The sequence below is a fragment of the Abramis brama genome (genome assembly GCF_963993115.1).
Source record: "Abramis brama genome assembly, chromosome: 14".
Taxonomy (NCBI): Eukaryota; Metazoa; Chordata; class Actinopteri; order Cypriniformes; family Leuciscidae; genus Abramis; species Abramis brama.
Window position 1 is genome coordinate 9,735,261 of NC_139976.1, and position 16,912 is coordinate 9,752,172.

Below are 16,912 nucleotides of genomic sequence, written 5' to 3' on the forward strand. Positions count from 1 at the left end.
GTTTTTTTCCATGTCATCACACTGTTTAGAGCACAATAATAAATAATATTTTATTCATACGTTATGCTATGTCCTCTGTAGTGGACACCAGGACTAAGTTGTTTAAAAAATAAAATGACATGAAATTATATGTATAGGCAAAAACAATGGGATTTTTTTTTTCAATCACCAATAAATTTGGGGTTTTCAGGATTTTAGAAAAGATTATTCTCAACTATGTTATGAAAGAAATAACGGAATGAATTGATACACCATTTTACTTTATGCAATATGTGGGTAAAATGTCCATAAATTAATATTCCCATTCAATGCAATGTATCTATACACTGTATCTAATTTGCACCTTAATGTGTTCTTGGAGCAACATTTAATGAAAAAAGAAGTGTAATAATTGGCAACATTTTAATAATAATATCTAATATTTCATAGGAATATTGATGTATAATTTATTTCCATATTCACTTGTTGTGTCTCCCAAAATGCCTGATAAACATGATTTAAGTCCTGATGTCCTCTATAGTGGACATGTATGAAATCAATGCCCCTGTTCTGTAACAGAAATTATTTTTTTTATTTGAAACCCCATAACATTTTCCTGAGATGTTGTTTTATGAAATACAATTTGAAAAGTAGTCCAATTTAAATTATAATTACAATATATTATCATATTTCCATAAGAATGCTACATTTGATCACTAAATTAATGTCAGACATTTTTAAAGACCAAGGAGAAGTTGTTTTCATGGTGAAACCTCCAAACATTTGGTGTCTCTGAAAAGTCCTGAATGTGCTCTTTACAGGACACCCAGGTTGTGTCATGTGACATGTATGATGTCAGAGAAATTCACTAAAATATAATGTCCGCTACAGTGGACAAAAGTCTATTCTTGGGTCCCAGGAGGATATGATGGTGGATTACAAGAACATTTAGATATCTTGACTTTGTCATGCTACTAAAATATCTGCTGGTTGCATGCAACTAAAAAACAATTTGACTTTCAAAACAGTACATGCACCCACAGATGTGTAGCACTGTCATTTAATCACGACATGCGTGTTTGCTGAGTGACTGCAAGCCTTATTGAAGATGATGCCTATTTAACTATATATGTGGCCGCTGAAATATCCATTTCCCATTAATGGCTCTTAATTGCAAATCAAAAATAACATCACAACCGTACTGTCAGCATTGCTTCTAATTCCGCTTGATACTCGGGTGTCACGCTCGCATTCTCACCGCTGTGAGTAACACAATCTTATTTACACCCGCTCCTCTCTCTCAGACCTGTCCACCCGCTGCAGTGATGTCATACGGTCAGCGGCGGAGGTTTCCTGGCCTTTACCGGCTGCGTTTCCAGCAGCTGAGCTCTGCCAGGCCGGCTCTAATAAAACCCTGCGGGAGGTGTCAGGAGAGGTTGTGAAAGTGAGTCGAGCAGCTGTCTGGGTTTCCAGTAAGAGGCAGGAGGGTGGGGGTAGGTGAGAGCTAGGGTGTGCCAGATGGCACCCGATTCTTACATTATATTCAAATGAGAGCATTTGTCATCCATCCCATGCCAGACTGCTCTGGTTGTAGGGCATGACTAGTGGTGCAGCAGAGATCTGTGTGTGGCGAGAAGACTCCCATCATGCATTCAAACATACGGTCCATATATTTGAATTACTTCTCAGTTTGAGGTTAACATAACCTTTGAGTTTTGACACACGAGGAGATTGTTTAGAGAGCTCAAACCCTGTTAATGCACCATGGACTGATCTATTGTTGATTTATATATAGTGGTAAATATGGATCTGTCATCACAGAGTGTCCACTCAAAAGCACTAAATAAACACGCAAAGTCAGATTGTTTTTAGGCACAGCACGTTCTATATATTTCTCTTTTACTGCAGCTGCTGGATTAGTGCCCGTAAATGAGCTGCATATGATTATTTTTTTTCTAGTGTGTCTGAAGAAACAGCTCCCTGTTGTGAGAGAAGCCGTTGCAGTAAGAGGAGGGTTTACTGGAAGTCAGTTTGAAAGAGTTCCCTTCATTCTTCTATTTTTTTTTTCTCACCACGCTAAGATTCTCCCGCTGATTGCATTGCATATTCTCCTGACCAAAACTATGCATGTACAGACTGTATGTTATTGTAAATGCTGCATATTTACTCTAGTGGAGTGGGTTGGGAAAATGTTCTCAGAGGAAAACTAGAGCAAGTGTTTAGATCAGCAGTTTGTGTATTTCATACTTTTTATATACATGTTCTGGGGTTTTAATTTTCAGTTCGGTGCTGATAAGCCCTGCTATGTGCGTGTTGACATTTTGCGTAAATATGAAAATGGTTTCCTTTTCGGAGTAGACGCCTGAATCCTTCATAGCAGAGTCTGTCAGGAACAAGGTTGATTTGTGTTTCTGTTTTAATACTATTTTTAAATTTAAATAAAACTATGTTATTTGTTTGAAGTTTTTAGTTTGATCTTAAAAAAAAAAAAATCAGATCATGATAATAATTTTAAATTAATAGTTTTCGTCTGTCTTCAATAATAACTCTTTTAGTCTTCAATCTGTATTAAAACATTTTTTAATGCAGCTCATATTTTTAATACAATTTGCAGCCTTGAGAGCATGACATAAAGCTGTCATCAGGTACATCACTTAACCTAATACAGCCACACAGCCTAGGGCTCATCATTTCCCGGTTTGAGTTTTAAGCACTAGCTAAACATAGAACGCAGGATTTAGCACAACCATCACAGTACACGTTGATATCACAGGCCCTGGGATCTGGAGCTCTATTTTGGTGGCGTTTACAGCAAAACATACTAAAACACAAGCTGGACGTGCTGGTCAAGTGGAACACCAAAACCAGAAGATCTGGTTCAGATTTGACTTGGTTTCAAAACAATTTGCTCTTTTGTTTGCCGCTACTGTGTCCTAAGGTGCTTTGTCCACGTATACACACATTGTACATATCTCTTATCGGTCATGAAACCTTTATTTAGCATAATTTTTACTAAAAATATAGATTTATGTCCTTATGCTAATGGGATATTTTGGTTAGTTTTCGTTCACTCTGTAAAATAAAGATTTCCTACACTGAATTTACAGTTAAAATATGGTTACATCATTTTAGGTTTCACAGAATGAACTTCAATTTACAGTAAAAAAAAAAAAAAAAAAACTATATATTTCATTAACTGGAATAATGTTAATATTCAGAACCAAATTACTAAATTTAGCTTTTTGGATTTATAATATAATATATAATAACACAGGTGATAAAGAGATTAACATGATTAATCAAAATTCATCACAAGTAGCTTTTATTCACAAGCTGAGCTAAATACTGATATATAGATAAGCATGGGGTCAGACACACAAATACAAAACACCATCATGGTAACACATGACACTAAAACAATGCAATAAACATTCATTTAACAATATAAGATGTTGCATAAAGCGCTAATGTAATTATAAGAAGCATAGTTATTGAAATTAAATAAATGATAACATGATTTGTTCTATAATAACAGTATTTACTATGAAATTGTCCCTTTAGATCTGTTATAGTTTTTCACTGAAACTTAATGTTAACCCATAAACAGGTTTTTACCACAGCGTTTAAAATTACATTCAATTTTTATAGTGTATGTATTTTTATTTTTTACTAGGTGAATACAGGTAGCGTAGAACACATTCTGATCACTTGTTAAATATATGATCCAAATAATGTCATCCCATACTAGTTCAGGATTAACTATTCATGAGTTTACATAATGATAGATGATTATGTTTAAGCGTCTCACTTTACTAGTTGTATTCACATTATATAATCTCACTACCAGTAAAACCAATGCACCATCATAATTAGGCTAATCTTTTCTGTTCTTACAAACAGTTCTTTTATGATGTTTATGCATGTGTGTTTATTTTCAAACATCTTCACTTCCTTCCTGGTAGAGTGTGGAATCCTGCAGCAGGTATTCCAGTAAAAGCTGAAGGATCACATGTCACAGGCTGTTTTTGTTCAAACTGCATTGAATGTCTCATGAGTACAGGTGACTGTAATTCGAAGTCATGCTTTAATCCATTATTGTTAATTTAGCTTTTATTGGCAGAACAATTAGAAGGGAAATGACACGCTGTGTAATTTTACTGGAATGGCTAGTTGTGTGTGTGTTTGTGTGCAGGTGTGTTTGTTTGTACAGGCTGAGAAAGCGAGATAAAGAGTGAAAGCGAGCCTGTCATTCGATCTGGTGTGGTACCTTTCGTGATAAGGAAGCCCGGCATTACCGTCGGACACGAGTTTTCCATTTCCTCCGAGATCCTTCGGTCTCATCTGCATAATACATCGACGTGATGTGACCGTCACAAACGCTCTTGCAGCTGCTGCATCCTGCTTCAGAGTGCAGAAACTCGGGATAACAAAACTGCAGCCACAGACAATAGAAGCCACATTCAAGAAGAATTGCCTGTCACCCTGCATTTGCTCTCAGCTGAGGAGGCACAGCTGCTGTGTGTGTGTGTGTATGTATGCACTGCCCTATATGTCTTAGGAAATATGCCATTCCGCTCTCAGCTGGGCCGTTTTTCTGACATTAAATTGGATTAGCTGTGAATGGAGGCAGAGACAGAGAAATATTGACTCCTTCTCGGAAAGGAGAGAGAGGGCAACGCCTTTCCAATAACCATAAACCCTGGGGCTGAAAATAGACCATACAAATGTGTATATCACAAGTGAGCTGCTGTTGTTTGCGGACGGTGGGTGGTGTTCTTCCACTTTCTCTGTCAAGGGTGCAATCTGTCTCCCTTAAGTCAACACACTTTTAGTAATGACCTCAATCAAAAGAGAATGCGGTAAATGAGGTGTTACCCTCATGGCTTGGCACCAGAACAATGTTTGCAACGTGCACGTCCAATAAAGTTCACTCTTATCTTTGGAATTGCCATGTGGACTGATGTATGTTTTGATCTGGAGTCATAAGATGTTGCATAATGATGCATGTGGTCAGAGGTCACATTCTTATTAAACTCCACCATATAATGTTGTAATTCATATAATAAACCGTTCAAATGTTTGAGGTTGGTAAGATTTATTTATTTTCTAAAGAAATTTAAACTTTTATTCAGCAAGGATGCATTAAATTGATCAAAAGTGACAGCAAGGACATTTATATAAAGATTTCTATTTCAAATAAATTGTTCTTTCGAACTTTATATTCATTCATTCAAAGAGTCTAGAATGAAAATAGCAGTAATCCTGTAAGCATTTTTCACAGTTTTTAAAACTAATAATAATAATAAATGTTTCTTGAGCAGCAAATTTGTACCAGCAGCAAATGTATCTTGGTTTCCTATCTTGGTAAACTGTTTTCAACGTTAACATCATTTCAGCATAATAAGAAATGTTTCTTGAGCAGCAAATCTGCATATTAGAATGATTTCTGAAGGATCATGTGAAAATATATAAGAATAGGAAACAGTTACTTTAAAATGTAATAATATTTCACAATATTTCTGATTTACTGTATTTTTTATCAAATAAATGCAGACTTGGTGAGTAATTATTACCTTTAAATAAAAAGGATCTTCCATCAGTATGGCCGTTTTTTATCTTTCTCAATTCATGATAATTAAGTCTTGATATTTCCTGCTTAAAGATCATATTATTAATCCACATAAAATCCTAAATCTAATTGCTGTTTTTGTTCCTGCAAGTTTGCATTCATAAAAACACAACACTTGCATTAGTCTAGAAAGGTGTTCCAACTTCCCAATAAACCACCCAGGATCAACTTTATGACCTAACGTCAATCAGAGACATCCTGAAGCTTGTTGTACCTTTGTCTTCAGTTCCGAAGAGGAAGTCAAATCTCAAGGATTTTGGTAATACTCGAAAATGCCTTTGTTTTGCTCACTCTTTTACGGTTAGGACATTCTGTCGAGAAATTACGACTAAGGCCCGCCTAGTCATGTGATATCTTGGCTAATGAATGTTTATTGCACATGAGCACAATTTTTTGCAACAGACCAGAGACTGTGGTGTAAAGCCTTTTCATATTCCCAATAAGGACTGTAATAATTTGAGGTCCAAAAGAAACTGCTTATGAATAATCTGTGTGGGTGACTTAGTGTTTGATTCCTGTCAAAAAAAGGCTTTGTAGTGTGTGCAAAATTTCACCAAGTTTGCTGGCTAATTCTAACCTGAAGGGACATTGTGATGGAATTATGTTAAGTTTTCATAAACATGTTTTCTCAGTTCAATAGCAGAGTTAAATTTACTTCCCCAGAGCTGGTCTGAAACTTGGGGCCGGCAATACTAGTGCTTGGCGCCTTTGAAACTCTCTAAAGACTGAGCAGCACTGCTAAAACATGCTTTATGTATGCATGGATTACATAAACATTGACAATCCAGTAAAATAGTCAAAAGTTACTCTGACTTAGCATCATTTTTATTACCTTATAAAGTTTGCAAACTACAATCTGCTAAGTGAGCCACATAGATTTTCCAGTTGTATGTTCTTCTTTGTTTTTCCTGCAAAATATCTTCCATAAAGTGAAGAAAAAAAACATCCTCTATACTTCCTCTTTGTCAACATTTCAGCAATATATTGCTTTGTTTCTATACGTTTCATAATCATCAGACTCTTTCTTATGAATCGGGAAGTGGATAGAGCACACTTCTGTGTACGAATCCTTGTATGCCTGTCCAAATCCTTTTCACAATGCCTTCCACGATGCAAAACCTCAAACTTGCAAAATCCAAACAAATGAAATGAATAGCAGGTGAGTGCAAAAGTGCAAATTAGGTGAGTTAGTTCAGCTGGTACAGGAGGCACCACTTTTCATGAATATTAAAGTATAGTAAAGTGTTTATGCTCCAAATAATATTGGAGCATTATGTTCAGTGCAGTTGATTTTATGCATGCAGAATCAGCGAATATATGTCTGAAATTCAATAGCACAGATCACTTTTGCATTGCACAACAACTCAGTGCTTTTAGCTGTATGGTTTTATTTAGTTTTTTATTTAGAGTTTGGGGTCCTAGGATCAGTTCCTATCCTCATTTGACAGTCAGCGATATTTCCTTTGTATAAAAAAGAACTTTCATGTGTTGATGGTAATTTTTGTTACCTTGGAAAAATGAGTAAATGATGACAAAATGTTCTGTGTTGACTATCCCTTTAAAGCAAATGATCTGCAGAAGGCCCAATTTAATTTGATGACCAAACTTGTGTGATTTCTGCAGCAAAATAAAAAATACCTTTGACTTCCAATAATGATATATATACAGTATATATACACACACACACACACACACACACACATACATACATACATATGTAAACACAGCTCAATTTTTCAATGTGACTTTATTCAATGTGATATTTAATCATGCAGATCTCTCTTCACTCTCATTCAGAGGTACTCTCTCCTCTGTTACTCACATATTTAGTGTACTCTCCTTTATACTTTCTCCTCATGCATTCTTTGCCAAGAAATCCATCTTCAAATATCCCTTTCTGACCCTATTCCTCTCGACCCTCCCCACTGTCATTCTCTTTCTCCCTCCCCCCTTTTCTCTCTCTCCCCCTCTCTGGAAAGTCACATGGTTTCCCTGAAGTGGAGCACCATAAAGCGTGGAGCGCAGGGGGCTCGCTGCCCTCATTTATTTTCATGCTCTGCTTGAGCAATCTGCTCATTGGTCGAGACAGTGTCATGTGACATTTTGTGAGGTAAATTTGCCAGGTGCATTTATGCAGCACGTACCAAAAACTTTTCCATGAGTATCAGGGTACGTTCTGTATTGCACTGCAGATTATTTGGCATGAAATGGAGGGTAATGCATTTTCTTAGGTGTTTGTATCAGGTCTCTTGGGCATCTGCAGGATTATAATTATTGTTATGTGATAAGGAAGAGAAAGTTGTGTTAGTATTCAAATAGTGTTCAGTTTTACTAACCTCAAAAGACTAGTTGCACAATTTGTCCACCGCAAGTAGCCTGTATGCTAGGAATCAAAAATGCTTAATAAACAAATAACTGCAACTGTCCAGTAATCTGCAATAAACACAGCCATAGAACAGGAGAGATTAAAACCAGTTTGTCTATTGTTCAGCCTGTAAAGACTGTCATTATGCTAACTGTGCCACTGAATGTATAGCTTGACTCAGTCCTGCTAATTGCTTCTCAGAAAAATAGTTTTAGTTTCCCATGCTATTACAATTAAATCAGAATAATTGTGCTTTTGTTTGAACGTTGGAAACCGAAGTAACGTAATTTAAGGGGAGTATAAATCAACTAGAAAAATTCCACGAAGGGGGAGTTACGAAGGCATGTTTCTGTTGCCCTCAGTGTATCCTGCTGATAAGTATTGACAGGCCATAGGCTGTGGTTTTGTGATGAGGTATCATTTTACAAACATGGAAGTCTTGGTTTTGGCTCAACCGTTTACGAATCTTCTGGCCATATGCTGCTCAGATGGAACTGCATTGCAACCAGCAAACCAACATGCTTGAGTGGCTTTTTTCCAACACATACTCACATTCTATGCCTCCCTTGTTCCCTCTTAGGTTCTTAGAGTGGTATTCTGATTTTATTCCAGGAATCCTAAAATATTCTGTGTTGGCTAATGTTGTGATACCATGTTTACTATATGTCGCAGACATATTAACAGACCCTGTAGCTGTGTTCAAAGATATTGGCCGTTTCTCAATATGCTTCCTTTACCGATCTTGTGTCCTTGTGTTCTTGTACTATGTCATCATCAACCGTCAAAGTCCGGTTCAATACTCAAGAACGCAAGTACAGAGAACGCATGAAAGTACCAGGATGTGTTCTTGATATCGAGGACGCATCGAGTGCAGACTTGAGAGAATCGAACTGTTAAAAATCCCAGAAGTTATTGTGGGCGGACAACGTAACTTCAAGAGATTCCCACTGTAAGCCCGCAAATATGTGACGGCTCGTAAACAGTTGCCATTTTGTTTGCCATAATTTTAATAAAGATATAAATGCCTGGAGAAAGCCTGTAATTGGCATATTTAGAAGAACCTTAACGTTGACAAAACATCAAATTAAACTCATTTACACAAATACTCATGTAAAATAAAAAAGTAAATATTACCGTTCTTAGAATTGAGAAACAGACATTATGATAAGTCACAGGTGATAGTCTGGCATGTGTACAAGTACAGCTAAATCCTTCAAGCTCTTAAATTCCTGTGTAGGCTGTTGTTATTCTCCCAAGGGATTCAAGGCCTAGCCATTGGGATTCCTGAAAAGGCAGCTAAAATGTCAGTCTAATCCAGTTCTGTTCATTTTAGGAGAACTGTGTCTAATGGATGATGGATCAAGAAGTATCTGTGACCAAAACGAATGTTAAAAACAAGTCAGACAACTTTTAGAATCAAACGAGGCGGCGGCTGCTGGGTAGTTGATTGCCGCAGGCCACATTTCGACTGGTTTGCTTAAAACAGTTGTCTGTTGAGTGACACCATTTAGATAACCAGTTCAAGTTGAGTGATTTAAAGGTTTTATTATTTCTAAAACCATGATACTGTAATGTAGACTGTGAGTTTATATAATTCTATACTTAGGCTGAACCATGTTTAAATAATTTAAAATAAAAATGCAATTCAATGCATTCCAGCAGTAGACTTCCAGTTCCCTTTATATTTTGCTTTTGCAAAGAGCTCACACAGTCCTCACAAATGCTAAAAATTGCTAGTAGTCTCACACACACACACACACATATACTGTAGGGTGTGATTTGTGAAAAAAGCAGAGGGGGGGGGGGGGGGGTGTTTTCGAAAAGATTTTTTTCATTCATGAAACTAAATCTCGAACCACAGTGGGTATTTTGTGCGGCTGTTAAAGTAACATTTATAGAATAATTATCAACTTTAATGAAACAATATCGGAACATTTCGACAAAGAATTTTTTTTAATCCATTTTTATATTTTGTATTCTATCACTTTAATCACTCTTATGCCTTGTCCTTTCCTCAGGGAAGCGCTCATACACATTATAAACATCTACTTTTGAGCAGATATTTGGTTTCATATGAATTACATAATCAGAGAATATCTATTCAAATTTCAAGCTTTCTATAGACATATTTATGCATGTTTTGGGTCATTTTTGTGACGCGCAGTTCATGGAGGCCGAGACAGCAGAAAGCACATACTGTTTGTTTTCTTTATTTTACAAAAGCACAACGTTTTGTTGTTATAGTGAGTGTACATAAATAAAACTGGACATTTTACAGTTTAAAATGATGTCTTATCTGTTTGACCAAAAATTGAGTATTTTAAGGTCTTTCCGCTATAGTGAACATGCCAGTGTGTTCGTAGCGCCACTCGGCCTGGTGTGTCAAAACTCTTATTTATAAACTTCTTTATTTCATACAAGACAATCACAAAATTTTCATGCATGGATTATGGCAACTGGACATAATTGCACATTCCAGTAAAATAACCCATAATTCATGTTGCGACAATAGGCAACATTCAAAACGACATACGATATCTGATGCGCTTTACAAGAATTACAGGACATCTGAAAGAACTTGTTGTTTTGGAGAGCTCCAGTTCTTCTCATTTGAAGTGTGTTGCAGAGAAGAGGCAGTCAGTCAGACGCAGATGCTCAGAGGAGGAATGTGGCTGAACAGCCTCTGGTTCCTGGAATGCCCCTGGCTTTATCAGGCCATAATGGAATTACCTCAGATCGGGCCCACAAAGAGGGGTTACTGGAACTGCTGAGGGCCCTTTGTTTTGACAGCACTCACACGATTATGATATTCATGCTTGTGGTGGTCCGACATGTGCATACGTGGTGCTTGTTGTTGTTTTCACATATTCTGCACGTCAGTTGCACATTTCTTTGCTGTGAGCATCTGTTGTCTTTTGTGAATTTGAGAGTCTTTACGTCATTTTTTTCCTTTAAAAATAGATTTATAATCTAGTTTAGAAAGTTTAAGGGAGGACACAAACTGAGCAGCAGATTTCTAATTTGTTATTCTTTGCCTGTTAATGCCAAAACTATTTGCAACAACAATGCATGCAACCTAGGAATCATCAATAGCGAGAGGATGTGAAGAGCTTCAAGATGGAACTGTCATTTGTGTGCAAAAGCTCCCTTACTGGAAATGTCACAGTGACCCATTTAAAGGTGATGATTGTCATTTTTTAAATACTTTTCCTCTCCTTTCCCAGTTGAACACGCAGAGACAACTATAAATAAGCCATTTGTAGGTTGATTTCCCTGAAAACTGTAAACATTGTGGCTCTGTGGTGATATTAAAACATTGCTCTGTTTGTTCGAGTGGGCCCACACAGCAACATCATCTCAACCAATGGCGTGAGTTTGGGGCGGGATCACGGTAAGATTTTGCAAGTCAAAACAAAAGGTTGTGAGGTTATTAGTAATATTCTTTTTTAATTCATGCACATTCTATTTCATGTATATTTTATGAATAATTTTGTACATATTATTACATTCAAGTAGATATCAGTACTACCCACGGACTTAAAAAACAATCCGCAGCAACAGTGTAAAAGTAGCTCAATTTCACGGGAAAAATGCGGACTTGGCAACACTGCACAAGATACACATACACAGTTCCCGCAGACCCTGGGAGTCAAACCCGTGACCTTTGGTGTTACTTGTGGCATGATGGATAGCTACAGGAACTTAGACTCTTTTGGCCTAGGTTGTCACAAATTATACTTCGCTTTACAGTTTTAGAGCAATTTACTGCTGCCTGCCATTCTGAAAGGTTTTTCTGACTTTTTGATGCTTTCAGGGTAAATTTAGGAAATTTGGCTGTTATAAAAGAGCATAAAGAAAGATGTTCTCTGGATCGCAGCTATCCACTGAAGTATTTGTAATGAGTTTAGAGTTTGTCAAAGTTTGCAGTGCAGGGAAGTCATGAGTCACAATTCTTGGTCAGTTGTTTGGCATGATCCAGAATGGAGGCTTTCCCTCGAACATCTCTCATTCTGAAATGATCTCCACACACCTCAGTCAATGTGAGAGCAATGGAGATTTTATTTATATTGATTGCCTCTATTTCAAACTATGAACATCTTTGTTTAAGCCCGAAAAACAACCTAATAAACACTAGCTATCAAGAATGCGTCATAGTAAACATAGGGGGAAGTGGGAAATGTTGCCATTGCTCACACATGAGCTCAAGCCCAGATTCCACTGTTAGTCATCAGACAATAAAAAAAGAGACTCTTTTATACACTGAACCACTTCTGCTCACAGTGCAACATGCTGAACGTTTTATTTGCCAATATGTCGGCATGTCCTCTTTGATTGTTTTGAAAGTGAATGAAAGAGAAGACATTTCGTTATTGATTCAACATTGGGTTGGTCTAGTATCACCGGTTGCATAAAAGCAAACACATAATTCATCCACTCAACAAGTCACATATTGTAATGATGGAAACATTTTTAATTTGCTCTTCAGACCATCTAAAACCAAAAATGGGTAAATGCTATAAAAAGCATTCTAAGTCATACTTCCATTAACATGAATTATGAGAGATATGTGAAGGACTGAGAGAGGTCTTGTAGGTTCCTCTTTGCGATGATGAATTGATGATCGGTATCAGAACAGTCTTGTGTCAGGCACATTTTGTGGTTGGAGGAAGGAGGTCTTACTAATGGGGTGTATGCGTCATTTCACTGACGGAAAATAATTTCTTCAATGAGCTAAACTTGTTTGGACATCTCCCAACATCTCCCCTGTGTGGTAACTTCCACTCACGCACACACGATGTAACCTGTTATAACCACGTACACAGAGAAAACTCACACCCAAGAACCGCCAGCCATCAAACGACAGCCATAAAATACCACAGATAAACAGTTCTTTAATAATCTCACTATTTTAAAGTATTGTTTTTAGACTAAAAAACAAAAAGTTTGGAGACTTACAGGACTTCATTATATTGGTCTGGTTTAATTTGTGGCCTGCAAGTTATAAAGTCATAATCAAGGGAAATCGAAAAGGGTTTTACAGACTCATCCTATTATGGAGAACCTTTTGAAGTCCTATAAAGACACTTGATTCTCTAGTATTTTGGAAAACCAAACTGGATTTTAAACTGGTTTCTCCTTTAAATGCATTAAAACCAGTAATTGCATAGGCCAAGCAGTATGTAAAAATGATTTTTTAGACATCATGTCTAGACATGGGCTGAATAGAAGTTTTTCCTAAATGTCTCTTGAATTTCATTTGTTTTGTGTTCTTGGCATCCAATAATATACACATTGTGGTTAACACAAACCATGTTTATCCTCACAGAAAGTGAATACGTATTTCATTTAGTCAGGGTCATGTTTTCCATTATATTGTTTAGAGAGAGCGTATGTGGTTTTTCAAGATGAGGGAGTGTAATCATGTTCACCTGTCCATGTTGACATCTGTCTACAGACTGACTGATGAATTTGCACCAAAATACTGTAGAGTCTGATTGGACACGCAACCTTTGACATAACCAACAAAAGATAAGTGAAGTGTTTTCTCTTCCCAATAAAAATTTGCTTTCCTTATTGTCCATATGGTTAGTTCCATTTAGTAGTGTATTGTCCCTTTTTTACTACTTTATTAATGTACAATGAACCATACCAACTCAAAAAATACCCTTTACAGTAAATTACCGCAATTGCGTGATTTCAACTTGTAAAAAGCGTTCAGGTCCTCGTAAAACTTGTAATTGCAGCTTGTAAGATGGGAATTGTTTGAGAGCTCCTACTTGTACCTCGTGACTGCTGTACCACCTGACCTGATTCATTTAGGCGTTGATATTGGTGCCATAGAAATGCATAATTCCTAGTTCGAGGACGTGAACAGCTCCGAATATAACATCACATGTTGTCATCTCAAGAACACGATAATGATGTGAATGCAGCATAAGAACCTACATTTTTAAGAGTGCAGGAACTACAATCTGTTGTTGTTTAGATGTTTTAAATACAATCTTCATGACAAGAAATGTGACATTCAACAAGCTTAATTTCCTTTAAAAAACATTGAGTAATTTTTTCCAAAATTTCAACAGTTCACAGGAAATGCATATAGCTTAGTCACTGAAGTATGCAACTGATTTTTATTAGTCAATATCAGTAATTGTCAGATTCAGTTTCTGTTATCTGCTTTTGAGGCACATTGATGGAAAATGAGGCGGGTGTGTGTTTTCAAATGCTTTCCTGGATGTAGCTGCCAAGTGATAAAAAAACAAAGCAAATTTTACCAGCTGAACCAACCCTTCACCCCTTGAGTAAACATGGAGTCTCATTCCGGACAGCAGTGAGCCAATCCTGTGGGCAGCCTTGACCCCAGACTCCATTTCAACAGATTGAACAGATGAAGCAATCACCACACATGACTGATGGCTAGTAATACAAATTGCTACAGGAACAATGCATGAGGAATCTTTCTGGTCATTGGACTGGAGAATGTGTGAATGAACCGTCCAGAAAGGACAAATTCAGAATGTCTTAGAATTTGGTCTGTCCCTCTTTTTCTTTCATGACAACATCACTTGAGCTTCATTAACTGCCTGTTCATGTTCTCCAGCATGAGAATGATCCGAACAGTATCTTGTTCTTCAGTGGAACCAAGAACATCTGAGCATCTATACAAAGAGTTTACATTCTCATATATTTACAGTTGCAAAAAGAAGTTTTGGAAATTCCTGCATTTCTTCACCGATTGTTTATAAAATGTGTTCTGACCTTCACTTAAAGGGGACCTATAATGCAAAATTCACTTTTACTTGGTGTTTGAACATAAATGTGTGTCGGCAGTGTGTGTACACAGCTCCCTATGATGGTGAAAATCCACCCACTACTCTTTTTTAATCCCATAAATCATAAGCAGTGTCTCATAACAAGCCGTTTGCAGATTCTACCTTTCGTGATCAACCGGCAGTTAGCATCACTCTGGTCCCCAAGAAATGTACTAATAGACATGTACGCTAAATATTTCAATTTAAGAAAAAAAAATTCCAAGAGGAAAATACTATTGGAGAGCTTTGGTAGAAGATATAGATTGGAAAAGGGCCTGGCTTATTTTTTATTATAATGACGATAAAAATAAACCTCTAGAGTACATTGTTAATTTCTTTATTTTAAATGGCAAATTCATAAACAAAAATGTGCAAATAGTATTCTATCCTATCCTTATTTTGACACTGAATTAATCTCACTTCTTAAATCTCTTCATTATATAAATAATAAAAAATTCCTTGACAATGTTCTTATGTTATTGAGCATAATTTTTTTTTTTTTTTTTTACAAGCATCACGCTAGTCCCCTCGACAACAAATCAATAGTATTTTCCCATAGGCTTTTGGATTATCACAAAAAACAAGCTCTGTGATCAACAAAAGTTTACATTTTGTCCATCAAGATCATTTACACAGATGAAAACAACTTTTATGAATTTTGAAGCCTAAACGCAATCACCAGAAGTAAAAAGCTAGGCTATAAACGAACTACACCATGGTCTTACGAATTCATCGTCACCATCACTAAGCTTCCGACAACTCTTTCAGTTTTTACCTAAAAAAAAACATTTTCCCAGAAAATTTGAGAATTTGAGTTATTTACAAGCATAACGATGCTGTAAATGTGGACTGAGCGTACTTTTTCGGCACGATGACGTTTATTGGCCCCGACAGCCTCTGTAGTCCCATTTAGCCACTTGTTAGCAACCACCTTTGCCGCCTAGCAAGACACATAACAGCTTAATAAATCACAAGAGGGGTAACACTGATGTATTTTATGTCGTAGATTAAAACGTGAAAGTGTCTTGAGCTTGTGTTCACCACAGACCTTATTTCAGCCATTTAACCAAAACCCCATTCAAAAAACACATTGACTTCTGGACGATGTGATACGAAGTGATACCTGCACCACTCTATTAGCATAGACCCCGCCCTGAGTGAGCTCTGCAGTCCGCCGTGTTTATCTCCTCGCCAGAGCATTTAAAGGGATAGTTCGCCCAAAAATGATATTTAAGCCATGATTTACTCACCCTCAAGCCGTTCGAGATGCATATGTCAATCTTTTTTCAGACGAACACATTTTCAGTTATTTTAGAAAATGTCTTAGATCTTTCAGTGGTTATAATGTGAAGCAATGGGGTCCAGCAGATTCAAGTCGCAAAATGTGCATGCATCATTCACAAAAATAATCCATCCGGCTCCAGGGGGATAAACGAAGGCCTTCTGAGGGTAATCCGTGCAGTTTTGTCGTAAAAATATACATATTTAAAACTTTATAAACGAAAATAACTGGCTTCCGGTGGCGGTCGGCGCGCGTTCATGGAGATGAATGACGTCGTGACGTAGAGCGAACGTAGAGTTTTGTTTTGCTCTGCTCTCTGGCTGCGCTGTCACGCTTGTTCTACGTCACGACGCTTCCTGCGTTACGTCCTACGTCATATGCCAGCAACCATCTCCATGAACGCGCACCGACCGCCACCGGAAGCCAGTTATTTTCGTTTATAAAGTTTTAAATATGTATATTTTTACGACAAAACTGCACGGATTACCCTCAGAAGGCCTTCATTTATCCCCCTGGAGCCGGATGGATTATTTTTGTGAAGGATGCATGCACATTTTGCGACTTGAATCAGCTGGACCCCATTGCTTCACATTATAACCACTGAAAGATCTAAGACATTTTCTAAAATAACTGAAAATGTGTTCGTCTGAAAAAAGATTGGCATATGCATCTCGAACGGCTTGAGGGTGAGTAAATCATGGCTTAAATATCATTTTTGGGCGAACTATCCCTTTAACAGCAGCATTCAAGTAAGAATTTAATTCTTATTAAAGCTAAAGTTGATTCAATCAAGAGCAGTGAGAGATTTTCTGTTTTTCTTTTGTTGTTTGATTCATATTCACAGC